Here is a 24362-nt window from a genome sequence, read left to right as displayed (position 1 = left end):
ACCTGCTCTTTTATTTGCGGACTATACCATTTTAGTATCACAAACACAAATGGGTTTGCAATGTTTGCTCAATACTTTTCAAATCTACTGCAGCAAAAAAGGCCTAGAGATTAACACAAACAAAACCAAGTATATGGCGATAAATCCTCATAGGCCTTTCAATGGTAACATGGTTTTAAATGGACAAAGAATAGAACATGTTTCTAACTTTACGTATATGGGTGTCTCAAATTATTCAAAAAAGTCCTGGAAAACCCAGATTGAAAAGAGCAAACTCTTGCTCACTCAGAATACACTAACAATCCTAAAAAAAACATAGTAACAGTCACAATAAAGCAGATCTCCCTGCGCTTGAGGTGTTTAAGTTCAAAGCGCAATCTGCTGCCCTATATGGCGCAGAATTGTGGGGACCAGTATGTAAAAGGGAGTTCGAGCTGAGTGAAAATAAATTCTATAGAGCATTGCTTAAATCACCAACCCGCACCCCTTTAACGCCACTGATGCTGGACCTCAATGTGAAGCGAACAGATTACCATGTAATCATTAGATCGCTAATGTTTTGGGGCAGGATTTGGACAACGCCTGTGCTAATGAATTATAGGGCAGCTCTAATTGAGGTAAAGGATCTAGACACCTATAGTTGTCTCACATGGTTTAATCATGTTAGGATATGGCTGACAACGAGCGGCCTTGCACATTTTTGGAATAACCCACTCATAATGACAACAAGCAAGGAAGATTCTAAAAACATATTTTGGGGCTTATATGGAAGAAAATAGACCGAATGACACAGCAAATGGCTCACTGGTCAGTGAATTTCTATTGTTTAAAGCCAGCCCAAGTTTTGAATCTTTTTTAAATGAGGTAAATCCCCCCCCTTACCAAGTCATAGTACCTGAAGTATAGATACGGTATATTAATGTTAAAATCATGTGTGGCAAGATGGACAAAGGATATTAACGATTCATGTACTTTGTGCTCCGGGGGTATAAGGGAAGATATTTCTCATGTTCTTTTCTTTTGCCCAGCCTATGAGATGGCAAGGAAAAGATGGATAAAACCATTGTGTAGAAATATAGGTGTGAGATCGTACTGAGAGGCGCAAAGACTATTAAAAACAGACACCAGCCAAGTATTTGTCTTTGCTGTAAGTAGATTTTTGTTAGCTGTTAACTTCATTAGGACAAAGGTAGGCGAGAAGTTCTAGAGCACATACGAGTATCTAAATATAGATCCAAAAGAAGAACTAGGGAACAATGTGAGACGCTGGACTTAAACTATGGTTCGGGACGATAACTGCCGAACTAATTGTAAATTTATCGTAAACTGATTGATTTTAGCTTTTGATACGTGCCTATTTATTGTAAAACTCTGATTTTCACAATCCCTCCTTATTGTAAAATCATATTAGTAAGAAGTTGTATCATTGTGAAAACGCCTTTGGTTGAAATGTATTTTTTAATGTACCTTTTAGGATACTAGTATCGAAATAAAGAATTGAATTTAACTAAACTAAAGCTATCTCTAGGCCAGCCCAAAAACTGTAGTAGAACATAAATACATAAACTGGCACAGATTAGAACGCTAGACTGAAGACCACGTGGAAAATCCATCACTGACTAACAGCCCTCGGTGGCCGGTTCCAAATGCCATTAAACCATTTAATTTTTCGAAATATATACAAATATCTGTAACATTAATTAACGAACATGACAAACTAATCAAACAAATTTCCCTCGTGTTTATATATTATCTTGAGGAAAAAAAAAAATCAATCACTTGAGTGAGCGTGCATGACTTCACAGCACCATACTTTCTACGTAAAATATCATGAGTGAGCGTGCATAACTTCACAGCACCATACTTTCTACGTAAAATATCACGTAACACAACGGGTAAAGTCCTATAAACTTAAAAGCCACGTGAACTGCCTTTCTCGCCACACTTCTCAACGAACGATTGCAGTTTAAAGTACGTAATTAAGTTTCCTTATTGAAACAAACTCAATGGCATAAAAGGTGTATTAAAGAAGATGTGGCTCTGTAGACGAAGAAAGTGTGTTCGATTGTGGGGGCCAACGAAGAGCAAAACTAGCCAAATGAAGGCGGGGCGAGGAAGTCATTTTAAGAAACGATCCTCCCTCTTCTCAATCCCTCCTTCCGCGGTTTTGCCAACGTCACCACTTCCAAACCCAGGTTAGTTCAAACTTCTAATAACTTTTTAGTACGCGCACTTGTTGGTGTGCAGCCATTTGGAAGTCAACCTATTATACAAAGTGACTGCATTGCCCAGGAAAGAAGGATGTCGACTTTTGAAATGCAATTAGACTGTTCTGGGATTCGATGGGGTATGAGAAATGCAGCTCGCTCCCGGTAATTCTCTCCAGCTGGGATTTCAATCTGAGGGTTTATTGAGGGATGTTGGGTTAGTGCCCCTAGTGGTGAGGGACAGGCGGTTTATCATAAAAGCCCAGTCATTTTACATTGAGCTTCGTATCTGCATTTAACGAGCATTAATTGTGCGGAAGAACCTTGGCACACGGAAGGAGTCGCGATTATCACGTCTCTATGGTCAGAGAATGCGGGGGGGGGGGAGAAGAGCCGTCTCCCGGTCACAATCGGAATTGTAGCCACATCTAAACTACAAAAAAAGCTTCCGGGACGGTAATGAAAGACTTTGACGTGGACACTAACCTACCAAGAGTTCGAAAATAGCCCAGGGTCGGCCCTCGAAGGGGGAGTGAACTTGCACTTTTCCAGAGACAGTGATTTAGTATTCGGGTGAGCAGCTAGTGTGCACCAAAGACTACTTCCATGGAGGATGAGGAGTGAGCTTCCAGGCATTGTACGTAAAAAAGGCCCTCCATGCGAGTGATGCAGTTTCTATGGGCATGTGTATAACAACAACTATATCATAAAATACTTGTGAATGTAGAGGTCGAAATAGACACCCCGGATCTAATTTAATACAACGGGTCAAATGCCCCTATAACGCTATTCGTGAACGCCATTCGTGGAGAAAGGAACACTCGTAGCCTTCATGGAGTAGTGTTCGGTCACCTAGGTTCGGTGGAGGTGCACTTGTCTCAGTCTGAGAGAGGCCATTCCCAACGTGCGTTTCTGGATTAGGAGGTAGTGTCATCTGCAACAGCAGCACTCTGCCTTTAGAGGCGAAGGCACAAGCATTCGAGTAAGGAGGCGGCGGGGATCTAGAGTTATGAACCGCTACACTCCACCCTCAAGGTTCTTCATCCGGGGATGTGGCAGCCTTCGTGGCCTGCTGTCCCATCCCTGCACAGGCGGCGAGAGGAGGTGAACTTGTGGGGGGAATAGCTCAGTGTACCACATCTCCCCAGTCGACGAAACAAGAATTCCTAACCAGCCCGCTCCCCTAGGTTTACCATAGTCATACAGCGCCATAAACACATCTTTCGGGGACACACACGAAACCCTATCACAGACGCGGATGTCAGGGGCTTTCACGGTCATAACTTTACCCACACCAATACCATCGCTGCCCGCCCCCAGCCCGTGTTAACTATAAAGATTTCCGTACGAACCCCCCACTTGTGCTGTAACGGAGGGGAGATCATACCCTTTCCCGTCAGTCTTTTCGCTGAGGGGAGGAGTGACCTTCGCTTCTTTCTATCCGAGGAGTCCTCTTATCTATCTCCCCACCCACCCAAGACCTTCGGAGAGGAAACCTCAAGTCCTTGATTTTCCCAGGGGTCTGTACTCACTTCGGCCGGGCTCCACTGCCGCTCGGAAAAGCTGAGCGTGCTGGAAAGCAGGGCCGCGGCCTTCTCGGGGTATATGGGTGAAGGAGGAGGCCAATCCCGGAGAGACACGTCAGGCCGGCCCCAAGAACACGCTGCTTATGCCCGCCCCGAGTGCAAAGTCCGCCCCGCCAAGAACCCGCCCACCATCTTCCCAACTCCGTAATGGGGGCGGCCCCAAAACGCGGAAGCTCCTCCCACGGGTCAACCCAGCCGCCTGAGGCGGCAGCCTGCAATTCTCCTTAGGGTTGTTCCTGTGTCTGTTTTTTTAATTCCTGCACTGAAATCAGAGCTCGCGATCTAAACACCTCCAAGACGGATGTCAGTATAAAAAAATACTTTATTGGTATGACCCCTCTTACCAGTGTCGCAGAAGCTTCTTGTTTACGGTATTTTGTATATTGCTGAGATACCGTCTGAGTTTTGGAGATTAAAGCACTATTAAATCGATTAACAATCGCACCTCGTCTATAGCGCTTAGAAACTGACGTGACGGGTGGAGCCTAAGAGAAAAACAAAGATATACTTTGTATATGGGAATGTGTTTTAAAAGAGAGATAAATATTGAAGTGTATTGATGTTCGAGTAATTAAAATCATTACATCTCGACGAGCATGCACAAAAGTATTGCTTCAAACTTAACGCATCCGTACATTCATTACCCACTGTAGGAAGCTGACTATGTGTACACTATTGTATCGGACTGTTTTGTAATTGCATGTATATAGCGCCTACTACCTCTGACGAGGCGCCAAAGCGCTTTTTTCAGCAAGTAGCACACTACTCCGGAACCCAGAAAGGATTAGTGGTGAATTAGTATAGTGAAATATGGAATTAATTTTAGAGGTGGACATGTTAGTATGTTATTTGGATTGAAAAGGATAGTGGAGGGATAGAAGAGGGAAGCTAGTTAGACCTTTTTGTTTTGTTTTGGAGGTCATAGCAGCAGGTGTCGGTGGGAATAGAAAGGCTTTTTTTAGAGGGAACGGAATAGTAAAAGAGGTATGAGATGATGCAAGGAAGGGTAGAGAAGGGAAGAGTTTAGAAAGGGTTATTTTGGGTATCATAGTAGTGGTATGGGGTTTGGGATGAATGAGGCAGCAGAGTTAGAGGACATATTGAGATTGGTATGGGGTGAGAAATAGGGTAGTGCATCGGACATGCTGAATTCGAAGAAAAGTAATAAATACATAGATCCACAAGTACATGGAAGGTATATAGCTGCATTAAGGAAGGAAGTATATGTAGATTAAAGATGCATTAAATAAACTCCAACGTTCAAGTGATTGTAGGAGAGTAGGATCTGCTTACTATGGTTACCCCCACTTATTGCTGGTGTTTGACTGTTTTTCGACTTTAGTCTGGCTGAGACCCTGCTATTCAGGACCCCAGCCTAGCTGTTCCCTCTCTAAATTGATTGCATGTACTTTAGGTACATTCCAGATTGGTTACTGGGTTACCCTTGTGAGTCCCTAGTATATGGTACCTTAGGTACCAAGGGCATAGGTGCCCCAGAGCCCTACCAGGGGCTGAAGCATGTATTATGCCACCCCTGGGTAGCCTTCCAAAATGGCACCACAGGTCTGCAACTGCAGCCTGGGTAAGGGGGTGCATACACCCCTTTACTAAGATAGAGGTTACCTATATCTACCTGTAATCACTGACACATATACACCTGTACGTAACTCCTTTGGCTGGCCTTATCAATCCTGAAGCCAGAGTGCTTGGTTTTGTGTGAGAGGGTGCCAAGCATGAGATGAGCCCCTCTGCAGCTTTCAGAATCTATTCTCTGAGACTGTTCTGTGATGCAGCCAGACCATATACTCTTAAGTGCATTATAACCTCGCAGTAAATGCTAACTTTGGAATGGCTGAATGGAAACATGTCGTGTTTGGTGTCAAACACTTTGGAATCGCACCCCACCACCAGTCCTGGCGGCATGGGTATAATTTCACCTTTCTAGAGGGAGAAGACATGTACACACTTACCTGACCGGTAATAGTTTAAAAGAGCCCCAGCATCACAAAATGGATACTGCAGCCACAGACACGAGTCTGACCTCCTGCTGCTGGACGAAACTCCGACAGGGGAGGCCTGGACAATAGGTTTCCTGTCACAGGGAGGTGTAACCAGTGGGTATCTCGACCCGAGGACTCACGGTGGTGCTGCCACGTGCGCGGCCGGGGAGGCGGACCTATGGTTTGCGTGAATGAGCTCTGGCCCACCGGCTCAGTGAGGACTCCTGGTGGTTCTGACTTGAGGGGTGCCCCGCGCCTGTTGACCGAGCGCTGGAGACCGGCTGCCCCCATGGGGAAGCACCTGAAACCACCTCCTGACCATGCAGGGGACTCGGTGAGCGGTCAGTACCCTGCTCTGCTCGGTGGTTCGGCAGCGGGCCTTCCGCAGAGCCAACTGGATCAGATCTTAAAAGCCATCACTGACACCAGAGAGGCCTTGCATCACGACATCGCTCAGGTATCCACGAGTTTGGGGCTTCTGCGAGCAGATCACGGCAAATTGGCTGACCAGGTCAAACAAGCTGAGGCTCAGTTGGACACACTGGAGCCCTCTCACAAGGCATCTGAGGCTTCTCTGAGTGAACTGCAGCAGCGGGTACACTTGCTTGAGAAGAGGGCAGAGGATGCGGAGGGACGCAATCGCCGCAACAAAATACGCGTGGTGGGCCTGCCTGAAAAAATTGAAGGTTCTGACATGTTAGGCTACCTTGAAACCTGGCTGCGAGACGTGGTGGTCCCGGAGGGTCTGACGCCGTTTTACACGCTGGAGCGCGCTCACCGTGTGCCGGCCCGGCCTCCTGCTGTTGGCCGGCCTCCTCGGCCAGTGGTGGCGCGCCTCCTGCACTACAGAGACTGGGACATCATACTGCAGAAGGCTCGAGCACTGGGGCCCTGTCAAGTGGACAATGCCCGTGTTTCCATCTACCCGGATTATTCCCTGGAGGTCCAGAGGTTGCGCTCCACCTTCCTGGCGGTCAAGAAGGCTCTCCGCGAAGAGGGTATCCGTTACTCTCTCCTGTTCCCGGCCCGACTGCGGATCTTGATGGAGGGCAAATCCTCCTTGTACAATTCGCCTGGAACTGTACAGGACCGGCGCAGATGCTCTTCTGCCTTCTGGGGAGCTGCGAGACGCCGCACCAAAGCCTCGACGGAACAGGAGAACCAGGAGGCGACCACCGGCTGCTTCGCCCCCCCTCCGTGTCACAAACTGAACTGGAACGCAGGTTGGCCCTCCGGGCGGTCTCTACCATTTCCAGGACGGCGGTGTCGGTGTCGGCGATGGAGTCGGGCTCCCGCAGGGGCTCTGAGGATGGGACGTCGGAAGGCTCAGGCGGTGGCGGCCCTGCGCCTCCTCATGTCACTCCTGGGACTGCGGATGGCTTGCTGGACGAATGACCCCTGTAACCCCTCCCCCGATGTGGTATCGTATATACTGATGTGATCATGCTATGAGTTGGGGAGGGGGACGTCTACCCCGGGCTGGCTAAGGGTTGTTAGGCTGCTACCTCGTATGCTTAGTGGCTCCTGCCGCTGACACAGTGGAGATGTGGGACACCTGGGAAGAACTGGGGAGGCCAGGCTTGCGGTATGTAGGGGCTCACGGTCCGTTGGATGTGGTGCCGAACCCCCCCCCCGATCTCGCACCTATTGCGAGACTCTGGTAGTTTCCAGAGGCTGTTCTTTTTGGGACTTTTGCATTTGGATGGGTTTCTGCAGTTTAGTGCCTATTCTGGGGAAGGGTGGGATACGGGTTTGTTGGGCGGTTTTGGGACTCAGGTTTTGGAGTGCGGTCAGTGCGCCTGGAGTTTTTTCATTCATTAGAACTGTACCTGTTATTGTGAATGGGGACCCTACCTGAGCTGAAGTGTGTAACCTGGAATGTACGGGGACTGAATTCCATTCTGAAACGTCATAGAGTGCATGCCTATCTTGTTAGCAGGGGAATTCAAGTAGCTTTCCTGCAGGAGACGCATATTGACCAGACGGAGGGGCGGGCTTTGCAGCGCAGGTGGCGGGGTCAGTTGTTTTATACCGTGTACTCAGCCTTTGCAAGGGGAGTTTTAATCTGGGTGAGAGCAGGGGTTCCCTTCCAGCCCTTGGTGACAGTGGTAGACCCTGAGGGGAGATTTGTAGCTGTGCAGGGCCGACTGGATGGGAGGGATGTGACGCTTTGCAGTGTTTACGCCCCGAATGTGGAGCAGCCTGCGTTTTTCACAGGATTGTCGGGGAAACTGGCGACAGTCCTGGCTAATACGGTCCTGGTTGGAGCGGATTTTAACTCTGTGTTGTATGTGGAATTAGACAGATCTCACCCACCATTGGCACAATCAGCAGCTCACAGGCTAGCGAAGAGTAGGCGAGAGTGGCAAGGTAGCTGGGGCCTGGTCGATGCATGGCGTACTCAACATCCTGTTGAGAGGGATTTTTCCTTTTACTCCCCCCCTCTGCATGTTTGACTTGACAGCATTCTCTGCTCGCCGGACGCTCAGTGTTTGATCCGCCACAGCGAATACCTGGCTAAAACGATATCTGACCATAATACTTGCTTGGTGGTGGTCCAATGGACACGGCAGCGCCAAGCTATCCCAACGTGGCGGTTGAACCCGCTGGCGCTGGAGGATGCGGCTTTTAAAGCTGATGTACGTACCGGGGTGGAAGGCTATTTTACTACTAATGAGGGCACGGCGTCGAGTAGGGCGCTGGAGTGGGACGCCTTTAAGGCGGTGATTCGGGGAGTCTGTATCTCAGCTACCGCGGGAGCCCGCAAGACCCTCCTGCAGGACGTCGCACTGAGTGAGGATCGCTTGCGCGCGGAGGAGGAGCGACGTAGTCATACGACTCCTGAGGCTCACGGAGCAGTTTCAGCTGCGCGAGAGGAGGTTGCATCCAAGATGGAGAAGCTCCGCTGCTTCGACTATAAGGAGTATCATGTTAGAGCCCATGCTGAACGCGACAAGGTGGGCTCCCTGCTGGCCTGGCTGGCCAATCCTGGGACTCGCTGTACTCCGGTTGTGGCTTTGGCTACCCCGGAGGGGCACCTGGTCTACACTCAGTCGGAGATCAACGCCCAATTCTTGGCATACTATGAACGCCTTTATAGGAGCATGATGTCGAGTGCACCTGCGGAGCTTGACGACTTCTTGCTTGCGGCGCGGCTGCCCCAGCTCAATCCGGACCATGTGGACCGCTTGGGCGGGGAAATCGCCGAAGGGGAGATACGCGCAGCTATTAAGCACATGGCTCGCCGCAAGACCCCTGGTGTGGATGGTCTACCGATTGAATTTTATGCAACTTACGCGGATGTGTTGATCCCGCGGTTGCATGCTGTTTACCGGGAAGCCTGGGATACTGGGGCTTTACCTGCGACCACTCGCGAGGCATTGGTGATACCCTTACTGATGCGTGGCGGCGATGCCAGCTCCCGCTCGGCCTATCGCCCGCTTTCCATGCTCACGACTGACTATAAGATCCTGAGTGAGGTTCTCGCGATGCGGCTTCTTGCTCACATGCGAGCTTTGGTGCACCCTGATCAGGCGGGCTTTATCCCCCAACGTACCACTGCCACCTGTCTGCGTCGGCTGCTTCGGGTCATGGGGGGCAATGTTGAAGGCTTACCTGAGGCCGCTGTCCTTTCGATTGACATCGAGAAGGCATTTGACAGCGTTGAGTGGCCATACCTGCTCCGGGTACTGGGGGCCTCTGGACTGGGTGAGCGGTTTGTGAAGTGGACTGCCTTGCTTTATGCTGCAGCCACTGCTCGAGTCAAGACGGGTGCTACCATCTCTGCCGCGTACCGGGTCGGTCGGGGGACGCGACAGGGATGCTCCTTGTCCCCTCTATTATTCGCGCTGGCTATTGAACCGCTAGCGGCTCACGCCCGGATGGGCCAAGCTTATGAAGGCCTCTCGCTGAGAGGTGATTCCCATTACATCTCCCTCTATGCTGACGACTGTTTGATGTTTTTGGCAGACACCGGCAGCTCCCTTCATGGTGCCGAGCGCTTGCTCCTTGATTTTGGCCGCCTCTCGGGACTACGAGTCAACTGGGGAAAGTCTTGTCTTTTCCCGCTGACGCTGAAGAAGGATGAGTCCCAGCCGGAGGGTGACCTGCGCTGGGAATACCATTGCCTCCCTTACCTGGGTGTGCATATCTATCACTCTTCACAGGCCCTCTTGGAGGGTAACATTGGAAGAGCGATCAGGAACCGGCAGGGCTCCATGGGATTCTGGCGGACGCAGCCTCTGTCGGTCGCGGGGCGAGTGGCATTACTGAAAATGGTGGCGCTCCCACGCTTATTGTATCTGTTCCACACCCTACCAATCTGGGTCCCGGCGTCGGTTTTTAGCAGACTCCGCTCTTTAACCTCTGGGTTCATCTGGGGGTCGGGCAGGCGTCGCGTCGCACTGGCCACTTTGATGTGCCCTAGGGCGGATGGGGGGCTTGCGGTCCCGGATTTTGAATGGTATTACCTGGCGGCGCAACTGCAGTGGCTTTGGAGTTCCGGGGACCGGAGGGGATGGAGGGCAGATTGTTCCCCAGACATGTCATCTCTTTTATAATTCTGGGCCAGAAGATGGACCTTACCCAGCTCACTCTGGAGGAGCGCACTCTTCGCAGCTGTTGGCTTCGTTGCCATAGGCGCTCGGGTACCGCTCGCCCGTATGCCCCTGAAATTCCACTGGGAATGTGCACGGCCTTCCCACATGGGGGTGACTAGTCTGCGCTGGCAACCTGGGAGGAACTGGGATTGCATATGCTTGGTGATCTTTACAACGACGGTACGCTGCTCACATTCCAAGAGTTGCGTCTCTCTTACGACCTCCCGAGAAGTGATTACTTGCTACACGCTGCGCTGGTGGCCGGTATTCAGAGACACTGGAAGGGGGGGCTCATCGAGCCACCGACATCTGTGAGCTGCCAATATGTGATCATGGCGGTCGGTACTTACAAGGCTGTCACCTGCCTCTATCGGAGGCTCTGGACTGAAACCCTACTGCCCATGGATGGGTTACGAGCCAAATTGGAATGTGATGTTGGGCGACCGATCCCTGAGTCGACGTGGCCGCAGCTGGTACGCCGCGCATGGAAGGGCACTAGGAATGCCAGGTTCCAATTGGTCCAGTTCTTTACGCTGCACCATGCATACCTGACGCCAGTTAAGATTTCACAATATTTTGAGGGCGCATCATCGCTCTGTCCACGCTGTGGGACGGCTGGAGCGGATTTTGCACACATGTTTTGGTCCTGTGATGGGCTGACTGGTTACTGGGGAGCAGTGCTGGCTTGCCTGAATGCTGTCACGGAACGGCAGATAGAGGTGGATGTGGGTACTTGCTTATTGTTATGGTTCCCTCACACCCCCCGGACACGGGTCACTAGCAAGTTCTATGATTTGGGCCTGATTTTAGCCAAAAGAGAGATCACCATGCACTGGAAGTCCAACCAGGGTCCCAGCTACTTGCGTTGGAGGGCCGCTCTGCTGCGCTGGGCGAGGGCTGAGATCACACTACGACTGCAACAGGCCAGGCGCTTAGACCTCGACAAGGCCTTGGATGTAGCTAGAGCATGGGAGGCCTTGGTGGTGGCGCTCCAGCATCCTGAGGGTAATCTGAGTGAGGAAGAAGATGGGGCGGCAACATAGGAGTGATACTTTAGAGGTTACCCTACTTCCAACGTGACACACGACTACTACATCCATGACAAGGGTTCTGGGGGGACGGTTCTCCCCATCGAATTAGATTATATCTGGCGGTTTGACAGGAGGGAGAGTATATATGGGTAACAAGCTCACTAGGGAAGGACAGAGGGCGCACTGACAAGGGTGGGAGGGGTGAGGGGTGGGGATTGTTAGGGGGGTTGTTCTATAAATGGCTTAGTATACGAAAAGTGTTATCATCCTGGATTGTCATTATTCAATGCATCATTTTGCTGACTGTATCATTCTCTTTTTGAATATGATTGCCAATAAAAATTGTTTTTACAAAAAAAAAAGTGGTGCTGTGGAAGAGGTACATTGACGATATCTTAGTGGTTTGGCGAGGCACGACTACTGAGATTCAAGCATTTCACGGGTGGTTAAACCAACAGAACCGATTTTTGAAATTCACAGTGGAGTTTAGTAAGATCAAACTCCCCTTTTTGGACATCCTCATCTTTCCTGAGAATGGCACACTACAATGTGAGTTATTTAAAAAACCCATGGCCAGGAATTCGCAACTAGCATTTGGAAGCTACCATCCTAAAGCCCTACGTGAAAATGTACCTGTGGGTCAGTTCCTTCGTATCCGTAGGAACTGCTCAACGACACCTCTGTTTGAGAAACATGCTAAAGAACTATCATCACAACTACAAGATTGCGACTACCCCAAACGTCTTGTCCGCCGAGCTTGGAAAAGAGCGTCCAATAATAACCGTGAGGCCTTATTGGATGATCGTCCTGAGAAAACACCAGTGGAGAGACTCACTATGGTACATACCTTCTGTACACTTTCCAATAAAGTGCAGAAAACTGTACGTAAACATTGGAGCATTCTAAATGTGGCAACTGAAAATATTCCACTTCCATTGTTCTCTTTTAGAAAGGGACCCAGTCTACGAGACAAACTGGCACACACAAGGCCCAAATATGAGCCCCAGGACAACATCAGCACACTATGGAATCTTCCACCAGTCCGTGGTCATCATCCATGTGGGTCGTGTAGCTTGTGCCCCCATACATGTAAGACACAATCGGTGGACATTGGCACAGGGAAGCCATGGATCCTTAATACTCACACCACCTGTAACTCTGAACGAGTGATTTATATTATCACATGCCCCTGTGCGTTGAGATATATTGGCTATACTACACGGAAAATCAAACTTAGAATCAGCGAAAATAAAAGCACGATTCGCTGTAATAAACAATCCACGTGCCTTACACACCATTTTCTGGCATTCAAACACAAAGCAGATGAGATGCGATGGCTAGTGTTAGAACGCCCATTCCTTCCACCACATGTCAGTGACATCTCACGCTTTCTTTTCATTAAAGAGCAAAAGTGGATTTTTAAACTGAAATGCAACACCAAGGGTCTAAATGACAATATTCCGCGGGTCTCCTTATGATTTTACCACTTTCATGTGTATTACAACTACATTTTGGCTTTATATTATACAAGAGACTATAGATGACATCTTTGGTAGGCACAATCTGCCCTATCCCTTGATATATCATATTAGTTTCACTTGAGCCCCGTCCCATAGGAGGCCTTGGTCTTATAGTGCCCCCTGGTTGTTCTGCTATATCGCAGGGTTTCATTTTTGTAGGGCACCACTACAATGATATATTGATATCCTTGGGTGAATGCGAGCTACATCCTTGGTACACTCCCCACTCGAGGGAGCTTACATAGTGGGTAATGTGACAATACGCCTCTGCTTATGATATACTAGTACCCTCACTCCAGTGTGTAGTCTCTATTACCAAGAATTTTACCTAAACGTAGCGGCATATGCACAAAGAGCTATCGATGCACATTTGAGGTAGGACTGATCATTACTTGTGCATAGAGAAAATATATAAATGGATCATGGAATAATCTTTCGATTATGACAACCTCCCCACGATTTAGGTATTTAGCTCTTACAAGCACTTCTCATCACGGTAATAGATTTCTCCGGCTGCCAGGAGCTATTTATTAAAAGTGGACGTCTGAGTCTGCTCGAGGAGTAGTAGCTCTAGGTTTACAACGCGCACTGATCTCTACCTAAGCGCGTGCGCATTTACCGCTTACTGGATAGTCCAGGAGCATGCGCGGTATACTAAGGAAGTGTGGCAGACGGCGCGCATGCTCATCTAGGCATCTTTCAGTCTAGTCATGCGCGGAATCACCAACGTTAGAAACGCCAATCCAGACGCCGGTTGTGTCATGTGCTCAGTTTACCAATCAGCTTCTAATTATTCGCACAATTAAGCCAATCAACGGCTGTATTTAAAGAAGGTTGAACTTCTGTTCAGTACCTCCCCTTTGGCTTGGTCTCATACCGGAGGTACCGACGGATAGGTAAGCAGCCTACTAGTGCTTTTATCACCAGTCTGCTCCTCTGTTTTGACATTAACATGCAATACATGTGTGAAAAAGATTTAGTATTTTAACCTCTGACAGGCCATGGGTCTTTCTTTTCTTTTTCTTGGCAATACACCTCTTGTTTAGAACCCTCTGCCTATTCAGTGTCAAGCTAGGGGTTTTATGCAATGAACCCTATGTGTAGACTCATATGTCTACTCTATGTAACATAGATGAGATCTGCTGGGTATCTATGGTCTTTGTATGGACCAACGCCTATATATATCAAATAACTAACATACCAACATCATCATCAGCTATCTTGTTCGATCTATAGTTCCCTGGTAGATTGTTAGAATCTCAAAAACAATTATGGTTTATTTTTAATTAAATACTTTTGTGTGGTACAATAAGGAACATTTCTGAGCTCCTTATCTGTGTTCCTTTGCTTTACTCACAAACAGAGCAGGCCTCATTCACCGAGCAGTTGCCGGGTGAGGTGAGGCTTACTCCCACTAAAAGCTGGGTGAGTATCTAAATGATTTTGTAAATATAATTAGGTCATGCAGGACCTGGCCATACTGGCTACTCTTTGGGCCTATTTTTCTACTTTGGAAACAATAATTAAGCTGTATATTTTGCTTAAGAGGATTTGTTTTCATTTATTAATATCACGTATTCACGCTTATACACTATCTAAGGAAACAAGCATTGGAAATGCAATAGGTCTCGCAATAGAATAGTTAGACATTTTTCTTTTTGCAAATGGAAGAGTGGCGTTGCGTGGATGAGTGGCGTTGCGTGGATGAGTGGCGTTGCGTGGATGAGTGGCGTGCGTGAGTGGCGTTGCGTGTGTGAGTGGCGTTGCGTGTGTGAGTGGCGTTGCGTATGTGAGTGGCGTAGCGTGTGTGAGTGGCGTTGCGTGTGTGAGTGGCGTTGCGTGTGTGAGTGGCGTTGCGTGTGTGAAGGATTGGTAGTGCGGGCACTGCTGCTTGGGGTATCTGCGACATTTGTGTAAGTAAATGGAGAGGGGGGAGAGAGTTGTAAGAGAGAGTGAAAGAGGCAGAATCGTTGAGAGGAAAAGAAAGTGCGAATCTGTAAGCTGAGAGATGTGGCATAACAGAAGGATTGGTAGTGCGGGCACTGCTGCTTGGGGTATCTGCGAGATTTGTGTAAGTAAATGGAGAGGGGGGAGAGAGTTGGAAGAGAGAGTGAAAGAGGCAGAAACGTGGAGAGTAAAAGAAAGAGCGAAGGAATCTGTAAACTGAGAGATGTGGCATAACAGAAGGATTGGTAGTGCGGGCACTGCTGCTTGGGGTATCTGCGAGATTTGTGTAAGTAAATGGAGAGGGGGGAGAGAGTTGGAAGAGAGAGTGAAAGAGGCAGAAACGTGGAGAGTAAAAGAAAGAGCGAAGGAATATGTAAGCTGAGAGATGTGGCATAACAGAAGGCTTGGTAGTGCGGGCACTGCTGCTTGTGGTATCTGCGAGATTTGTGTAAGTAAATGGAGAGGGGGGAGAGAGTTGTAAGAGAGAGTGAAAGAGGCAGAAACGTTGAGAGGAAAAGAAAGTGCGAATCTGTAAGCTGGGAGATGTGGCATAACAGAAGGATTGATAGTGCGGGCACTGCTGCTTGGGGTATCTGCGAGATTTGTGTAAGTAAATGGAGAGGGGGGAGAGAGTTGGAAGAGAGAGTGAAAGAGGCAGAAACGTGGAGAGTAAAAGAAAGAGCGAAGGAATCTGTAAGCTGAGAGATGTGGCATAACAGAAGGATTGGTAGTGCGGGCACTGCTGCTTGGGGTATCTGCGAGATTTGTGTAAGTAAATGGAGAGGGGGGAGAGAGTTGGAAGAGAGAGTGAAAGAGGCAGAAACGTGGAGAGTAAAGAAAGAGCGAAGGAATCTGTAAGCTGAGAGATGTGGCATAACAGAAGGATTGGTAGTGCGGGCACTGCTGCTTGGGGTATCTGCGAGATTTGTGTAAGTAAATGGAGAGGGGGGGTGAGAGTTGGAAGAGAGAGTGAAAGAGGCAGAAACGTGGAGAGTAAAAGAAAGAGCGAAGGAATATGTAAGCTGAGAGATGTGGCATAACAGAAGGCTTGGTAGTGCGGGCACTGCTGCTTGTGGTATCTGCGAGATTTGTGTAAGTAAATGGAGAGGGGGGAGAGAGTTGTAAGAGAGAGTGAAAGAGGCAGAAACGTTGAGAGGAAAAGAAAGTGCGAATCTGTAAGCTGGGAGATGTGGCATAACAGAAGGATTGGTAGTGCGGGCACTGCTGCTTGGGGTATCTGCGAGATTTGTGTAAGTAAATGGAGAGGGGGGAGAGAGTTGGAAGAGAGAGTGAAAGAGGCAGAAACGTGGAGAGTAAAAGAAAGAGCGAAGGAATCTGTAAGCTGAGAGATGTGGCATAACAGAAGGATTGGTAGTGCGGGCACTGCTGCTTGGGATATCTGCGAGATTTGTGTAAGTAAATGGAGAGGGGGGAGAGAGTTGGAAGAGAGAGTGAAAGAGGCAGAAACGTGGAGAGTAAAAGAAAGAGCGAAGGAATATGTAAGCTGAGAGATGTGGCATAACAGAAGGATTGGTAGTGCGGGCACTGCTGCTTAGGGTTTCTGCGAGATTTGTGTAAGTAAATGGAGAGGGGGGAGAGAGTTGGAAGAGAGAGTGAAAGAGGCAGAAACGTGGAGAGTAAAAGAAAGAGCGAAGGAATATGTAAGCTGAGAGATGTGGCATAACAGAAGGATTGGTAGTGCGGGCACTGCTGCTTGGGGTATCTGCGAGATTTGTGTAAGTAAATGGAGAGGGGGGAGAGAGTTGGAAGAGAGAGTGAAAGAGGCAGAAACGTGGAGAGTAAAAGAAAGAGCGAAGGAATCTGTAAGCTGAGAGATGTGGCATAACAGAAGGATTGGTAGTGCGGGCACTGCTGCTTGGGGTATCTGCGAGATTTGTGTAAGTAAATGGAGAGGGGGGAGAGAGTTGGAAGAGAGAGTGAAAGAGGCAGAAACGTGGAGAGTAAAAGAAAGAGCGAAGGAAACTGTAAGCTGAGATATGTGGCATAACAGAAGGATTGGTAGTGCGGGCACTGCTGCTTGGGGTATCTGAGAGATTTGTGTAAGTAAATGGAGAGGGGGGAGAGAGTTGGAAGAGAGAGTGAAAGAGGCAGAAACGTGGAGAGTAAAAGAAAGAGCGAAGGAATATGTAAGCTGAGAGATGTGGCATAACAGAAGGCTTGGTAGTGCGGGCACTGCTGCTTGTGGTATCTGCGAGATTTGTGTAAGTAAATGGAGAGGGGGGAGAGAGTTGTAAGAGAGAGTGAAAGAGGCAGAAACGTTGAGAGGAAAAGAAAGTGCGAATCTGTAAGCTGGGAGATGTGGCATAACAGAAGGATTGGTAGTGCGGGCACTGCTGCTTGGGGTATCTGCGAGATTTGTGTAAGTAAATGGAGAGGGGGAGAGAGTTGGAAGAGAGAGTGAAAGAGGCAGAAACGTGGAGAGTAAAAGAAAGAGCGAAGGAATATGTAAGCTGAGAGATGTGGCATAACAGAAGGATTGGTAGTGCGGGCACTGCTGCTTGGGGTATCTGCGAGATTTGTGTAAGTAAATGGAGAGGGGGGAGAGAGTTGGAAGAGAGAGTGAAAGAGGCAGAAACGTGGAGAGTAAATGAAAGTGCAAAGGAATCTGTAAACTGAGAGATGTGGCATAACAGAAGGATTGGTAGTGCGGGCACTGCTGCTTGGGGTATCTGCGAGATTTGTGTAAGTAAATGGAGAGGGGGGAGAGAGTTGAAAGAGGCAGAATCGTTGAGAGGAAAAGAAAGTGCGAATCTGTAAGCTGAGAGATGTGGCATAACAGAAGGATTGGTAGTGCGGGCACTGCTGCTTGGGGTATCTGCGAGATTTGTGTAAGTAAATGGAGAGGGGGGAGAGAGTTGGAAGAGAGAGTGAAAGAGGCAGAAACGTGGAGAGTAAAAGAAAGAGCGAAGGAATATGTAAGCTGAGAGATGTGGCATAACAGAAGGATTGGTAGTGCGGGCACGGAGCAGTTTCAGCTGCGCGAGAGGAGGTTGCATCCAAGATGGAGAAGCTCCGCTGCTTCGACTATAAGGAGTATCTTGTTAGAGCCCATGCTGAACGCGACAAGGTGGGCTCCCTACTGGCCTGGCTGGCCAATCCTGGGACTCGCTGTACTCCGGTTGTGGCTTTGGCTACCCCGGAGGGGCACCTGGTCTACACTCAGTCGGAGATCAACGCCCAATTCTTGGCATACTATGAACGCCTTTATAGGAGCATGATGTCGAGTGCACCTGCGGAGCTTGACGACTTCTTGCTTGCGGCGCGGCTGCCCCAGCTCAATCCGGACCATGTGGACCGCTTGGGCGGGTAAATCGCCGAAGGGGATATACGCGCAGCTATTAAGCACATGGCTCGCCGCAAGACCCCTGGTGTGGATGGTCTACCGATTGAATTTTATGCAACTTACGCGGATGTGTTGATCCCGCGGTTGCATGCTGTTTACCGGGAAGCCTGGGATACTGGGGCTTTACCTGCGACCACTCGCGAGGCATTGGTGATACCCTTACTGATGCGTGGCGGCGATGCCAGCTCCCGCTCGGCCTATCGCCCGCTTTCCATGCTCACGACTGACTATAAGATCCTGAGTGAGGTTCTCGCGATGCGGCTTCTTGCTCACATGCGAGCTTTGGTGCACCCTGATCAGGCGGGCTTTATCCCCCAACGTACCACTGCCACCTGTCTGCGTCGGCTGCTTCGGGTCATGGGGGGCAATGTTGAAGGCTTACCTGAGGCCGCTGTCCTTTCGATTGACATCGAGAAGGCATTTGACAGCGTTGAGTGGCCATACCTGCTCCGGGTACTGGGGGCCTCTGGACTGGGTGAGCGGTTTGTGAAGTGGACTGCCTTGCTTTATGCTGCAGCCACTGCTCGAGTCAAGACGGGTGCTACCATCTCTGCCGCGTACCGGGTCGGTCGGGGGACGCGACAGGGATGCTCCTTGTCCCCTCTATTATTCGCGCTGGCTATTGAACCGCTAGCGGCTCACGCCCGGATGGGCCAAGCTTATGAAGGCCTCTCGCTGAGAGGTGATTCCCATTACATCTCCCTCTATGCTGACGACTGTTTGATGTTTTTGGCAGACACCGGCAGCTCCCTTCATGGTGCCGAGCGCTTGCTCCTTGATTTTGGCCGCCTCTCGGGACTACGAGTCAACTGGGGAAAGTCTTGTCTTTTCCCGCTGACGCTGAAGAAGGATGAGTCCCAGCCGGAGGGTGACCTGCGCTGGGAATACCATTGCCTCCCTTACCTGGGTGTGCATATCTATCACTCTTCACAGGCCCTCTTGGAGGGTAACATTGGAAGAGCGATCAGGAACCTGCAGGGCTCCATGGGATTCTGGCGGACGCAGCCTCTGTCGGTCGCGGGGCGAGTGGCATTACTGAAAATGGTGGCGCTCCCACGCTTATTGTATCTGTTCCACACCCTACCAATCTGGGTCCCGGCTTCGGTTTTTAGCAGACTCCGCTCTTTAACCTCTGGGTTCATCTGGGGGTCGGGCAGGCGTCGCGTCGCACTGGCCACTTTGATGTGCCCTAGGGCGGATGGGGGGCTTGCGGTCCCGGATTTTGAATGGTATTACCTGGCGGCGCAACTGCAGTGGCTTTGGAGTTCCGGGGACCGGAGGGGATGCAGGGCAGATTGTTCCCCAGACATGTCATCTCTTTTATAATTCTGGGCCAGAAGATGGACCTTACCCAGCTCACTCTGGAGGAGCGCACTCTTCGCAGCTGTTGGCTTCGTTGCCATAGGCGCTCGGGTACCGCTCGCCCGTATGCCCCTGAAATTCCACTGGGAATGTGCACGGCCTTCCCACATGGGGGTGACTAGTCTGCGCTGGCAACCTGGGAGGAACTGGGATTGCATATGCTTGGTGATCTTTACAACGACGGTACGCTGCTCACATTCCAGGAGTTGCGTCTCTCTTACGACCTCCCGAGAAGTGATTACTTGCTACACGCTGCGCTGGTGGCCGGTATTCAGAGACACTGGAAGGGGGGGCTCATCGAGCCACCGACATCTGTGAGCTGCCAATATGTGATCATGGCGGTCGGTACTTACAAGGCTGTCACCTGCCTCTATCAGAGGCTCTCGACTGAAACCCTACTGCCCATGGATGGGTTATGAGCCAAATTGGAATGTGATGTTGGGCGACCGATCCCTGAGTCGACGTGGCAGCAGCTGGTACGCCGCGCATGGAAGGGCACTAGGAATGCCAGGTTCCAATTGGTCCAGTTCTTTACGCTGCACCATGCATACCTGACGCCAGTTAAGATTTCACAATATTTTGAGGGCGCATCATCGCTCTGTCCACGCTGTGGGACGGCTGGAGCGGATTTTGCACACATGTTTTGGTCCTGTGATGGGCTGACTGGTTACTGGGGAGCAGTGCTGGCTTGCCTGAATGCTGTCACGGAACGGCAGATAGAGGTGGATGTGGGTACTTGCTTATTGTTATGGTTCCCTCACACCCCCCGGACACGGGTCACTAGCAAGTTCTATGATTTGGGCCTGATTTTAGCCAAAAGAGAGATCACCATGCACTGGAAGTCCAACCAGGGTCCCAGCTACTTGCGTTGGAGGGCCGCTCTGCTGCGCTGGGCGAGGGCTGAGATCACACTACGACTGCAACAGGCCAGGCGCTTAGACCTCGACAAGGCCTTGGATGTAGCTAGAGCATGGGAGGCCTTGGTGGTGGCGCTCCAGCATCCTGAGGGTAATCTGAGTGAGGAAGAAGATGGGGCGGCAACATAGGAGTGATACTTTAGAGGTTACCCTACTTCCAACGTGACACACGACTACTACATCCATGACAAGGGTTCTGGGGGGATGGTTCTCCCCATCGAATTAGATTATATCTGGCGGTTTGACAGGAGGGAGAGTATATATGGGTAACAAGCTCACTAGGGAAGGACAGAGGGCGCACTGAGAAGGGTGGGAGGGGTGAGGGGTGGGGATTGTTAGGGGGGTTGTTCTATAAATGGCTTAGTATACGAAAAGTGTTATCATCCTGGATTGTCATTATTCAATGCATCATTTTGCTGACTGTATCATTCTCTTTTTGAATATGATTGCCAATAAAAATTGTTTTTACAAGTGGTGCTGTGGAAGAGGTACATTGACGATATCTTAGTGGTTTGGCGAGGCACGACTACTGAGATTCAAGCATTTCACGGGTGGTTAAACCAACAGAACCGATTTTTGAAATTCACAGTGGAGTTTAGTAAGATCAAACTCCCCTTTTTGGACATCCTCATCTTTCCTGAGAATGGCACACTACAATGTGAGTTATTTAAAAAACCCATGGCCAGGAATTCGCTCCTAGCATTTGGAAGCTACCATCCTAAAGCCCTACGTGAAAATGTACCTGTGGGTCAGTTCCTTCGTATCCGTAGGAACTGTTCAACGACACCTCTGTTTGAGAAACATGCTAAAGAACTATCATCACAACTACAAGATTGCGACTACCCCAAACGTCTTGTCCGCCGAGCTTGGAAAAGAGCGTCCAATAATAACCGTGAGGCCTTATTGGATGATCGTCCTGAGAAAACACCAGTGGAGAGACTCACTATGGTACATACCTTCTGTACACTTTCCAATAAAGTCCGGAAAACTGTACGTAAACATTGGAGCATTCTAAATGTGGCAACTGAAAATATTCCACTTCCATTGTTCTCTTTTAGAAAGGGACCCAGTCTACGAGACAGACTGGCATACACAAGGCCCAAATATGAGCCCCAGGACAACATCAGCACACTATGGAATCTTCCACCAGTCCGTGGTCATCATCCATGTGGGTCGTGTAGCTTGTACCCCCATACATGTAAGACACAATCGGTGGACATTGGCACAGGGAAGCCATGGATCCTTAATACTCACACCACCTGTAACTCTGAACGAGTGATTTATATTATCACATGCCCCTGTGCGTTGAGATATATTGGCTATACTACACGGAAAATCAAACTTAGAATCAGCGAAAATAAAAGCACGATTCGCTGTAATAAACAATCCACGTGCCTTACACACCATTTTCTGGCATTCAAACACAAAGCAGATGAGATGCGATGGCTAGTGTTAGAACGCCCATTCCTTCCACCACATGTCAGTGACATCTCACGCTTTCTTTTCATTAAAGAGCAAAAGTGGATTTTTAAACTGAAATGCAACACCAAGGGTCTAAATGACAATATTCCGCGGGTCTCCTTATGATTTTACCACTTTCATGTGTATTACAACTACATTTTGGCTTTATATTATACAAGAGACTATAGATAACATCTTTGGTAGGCACAATCTGCCCTATCCCTTGATATATCATATTAGTTTCACTTGAGCCCCGTCCCATAGGAGGCCTTGGTCTTATAGTGCCCCCTGGTTGTTGTGCTATATCGCAGGGTTTCATTTTTGTAGGGCACCACTACAATGATATATTGATATCCTTGGGTGAATGCGAGCTACATCCTTGGTACACTCCCCACTCGAGGGAGCTTACATAGTGGGTAATGTGACAATACGCCTCAGCTTATGATATACTAGTACCCTCACTCCAGTGTGTAGTCTCTATTACCAAGAATTTTACCTAAACGTAGCGGCATATGCACAAAGAGCTATCGATGCACATTTGAGGTAGGACTGATCACTACTTGTGCATAGAGAAAATATATAAATGGATCATGGAATAATCTTTCGATTATGACAACCTCCCCACGATTTAGGTATTTAGCTCTTACAAGCACTTCTCATCACGGTAATAGATTTCTCCGGCTGCCAGGAGCTATTTATTAAAAGTGGACGTCTGAGTCTGCTCGAGGAGTAGTAGCTCTAGGTTTACAACGCGCACTGATCTCTACCTAAGCGCGTGCGCATTTACCGCTTACTGGATATTCCAGGAGCATGCGCGGTCTACTAAGGAAGTGTGGCAGACGGCGCGCATGCTCATCTAGGCATCTTTCAGTCTAGTCATGCGCGGAATCACCAACGTTAGAAACGCCAATCCAGACGCCGGTTGTGTCATGTGCTCAGTTTACCAATCAGCTTCTAATTATTCGCACAATTAAGCCAATCAACGGCTGTATTTAAAGAAGGTTGAACTTCTGTTCAGTACCTCCCCTTTGGCTTGGTCTCATACCGGAGGTACCGACGGATAGGTAAGCAGCCTACTAGTGCTTTTATCACCAGTCTGCTCCTCTGTTTTGACATTAACATGCAATACATGTGTGAAAAAGATTTAGTATTTTAACCTCTGACAGGCCATGGGTCTTTCTTTTCTTTTTCTTGGCAATACACCTCTTGTTTAGAACCCTCTGCCTATTCAGTGTCAAGCTAGGGGTTTTATGCAATGAACCCTATGTGTAGACTCATATGTCTACTCTATGTAACATAGATGAGATCTGCTGGGTATCTATGGTCTTTATATGGACCAACGCCTATATATATCAAATAACTAACATACCAACATCATCATCAGCTATCTTGTTCGATCTATAGTTCCCTGGTAGATTGTTAGAATCTCAAAAACAATTATGGTTTATTTTTAATTAAATACTTTTGTGTGGTACAATAAGGAACATTTCTGAGCTCCTTATCTGTGTTCCTTTGCTTTACTCACAAACAGAGCAGGCCTCATTCACCGAGCAGTTGCCGGGTGAGGTGAGGCTTACTCCCACTAAAAGCTGGGTGAGTATCTAAATGATTTTGTAAATATAATTAGGTCATGCAGGACCTGGCCATACTGGCTACTCTTTGGGCCTATTTTTCTACTTTGGAAACAATAATTAAGCTGTATATTTTGCTTAAGAGGATTTGTTTTCATTTATTAATATCACGTATTCACGCTTATACACTATCTAAGGAAAAAAGATTACATACGGACCTACCTGATACCATGGTATACACCAGGTTCTGGTAGGGTGGTTCATAACCATTGATGTATAGTTTTTCTTAAGATTTATTCTGTTAACAATTGTGTCAAACAGGGGGCGCTAGAGGGCGCCGGGCAAGATGGCCGCGCTTATGTGAGGCTCTGCCGAACCGGGATAAAATCCTTTCAATATCCTGCTAATCCTGCCTCTACCGACTGCCAGCTCGGTAGCTAATTGAAGCTAAGGCGATACTTGCAGAATGAGACTGTCTTTCATCGCCGAGCGCTGAGACTGCACTGTTTTTCTGGCGGAGACGTGCGGAGCCGGGGCTGGACCTGGTGACGTGCGGCCCTACACACGGAGCCCGTCTGTTGATTCCGAACTCTGCGGCTCCTCTATCCGGACGAGGGGGCAGCGACGGTGACCGGAGGCACAAGCTGAGGAAAGCGAGGGCACGTCTCCTCGGATCGGCGGAGTTGGTGGCCCTTCGATCTGGCGCTCGGCCCTGCTGGAAGCGGTGAGTGGGGTAGGGGTCTAGGCAAGTCCAGGGCTGCGGAGGCGGCGCTGGGCCGCACTAGGCCGCTCCGTGCA

The 24362-nt window shown here is 49.1% G+C and overlaps 1 protein-coding gene across 4 annotated transcripts in view; it reads right to left on the bottom strand.

The window, feature by feature from the left end:
- Positions 1 to 3905, bottom strand: part of HDLBP (high density lipoprotein binding protein) — a 1657332-nt gene extending 1653427 nt beyond the window's left edge. For 2 of the 4 annotated variants that reach the window (XM_078665720.1, XM_078665719.1), the window contains exon 1: positions 3740 to 3882. The gene's annotated coding sequence lies outside the window, so the exon portion shown is untranslated. Of the gene's footprint in view, positions 1 to 3739 lie in introns of all 4 variants that reach the window. The other 2 variants (XM_078665718.1, XM_078665721.1) reach the window with 2 other exon arrangements.
- Positions 3906 to 24362: the final 20457 nt, after the last annotated feature.

The sequence above is a fragment of the Lissotriton helveticus genome, chromosome 11 (assembly GCF_964261635.1).
Source record: "Lissotriton helveticus chromosome 11, aLisHel1.1, whole genome shotgun sequence".
NCBI classification, from domain to species: Eukaryota; Metazoa; Chordata; class Amphibia; order Caudata; family Salamandridae; genus Lissotriton; species Lissotriton helveticus.
Note: the sequence above shows the minus strand (reverse complement) of the source record. Positions and strands in the feature narration are given on the sequence as shown.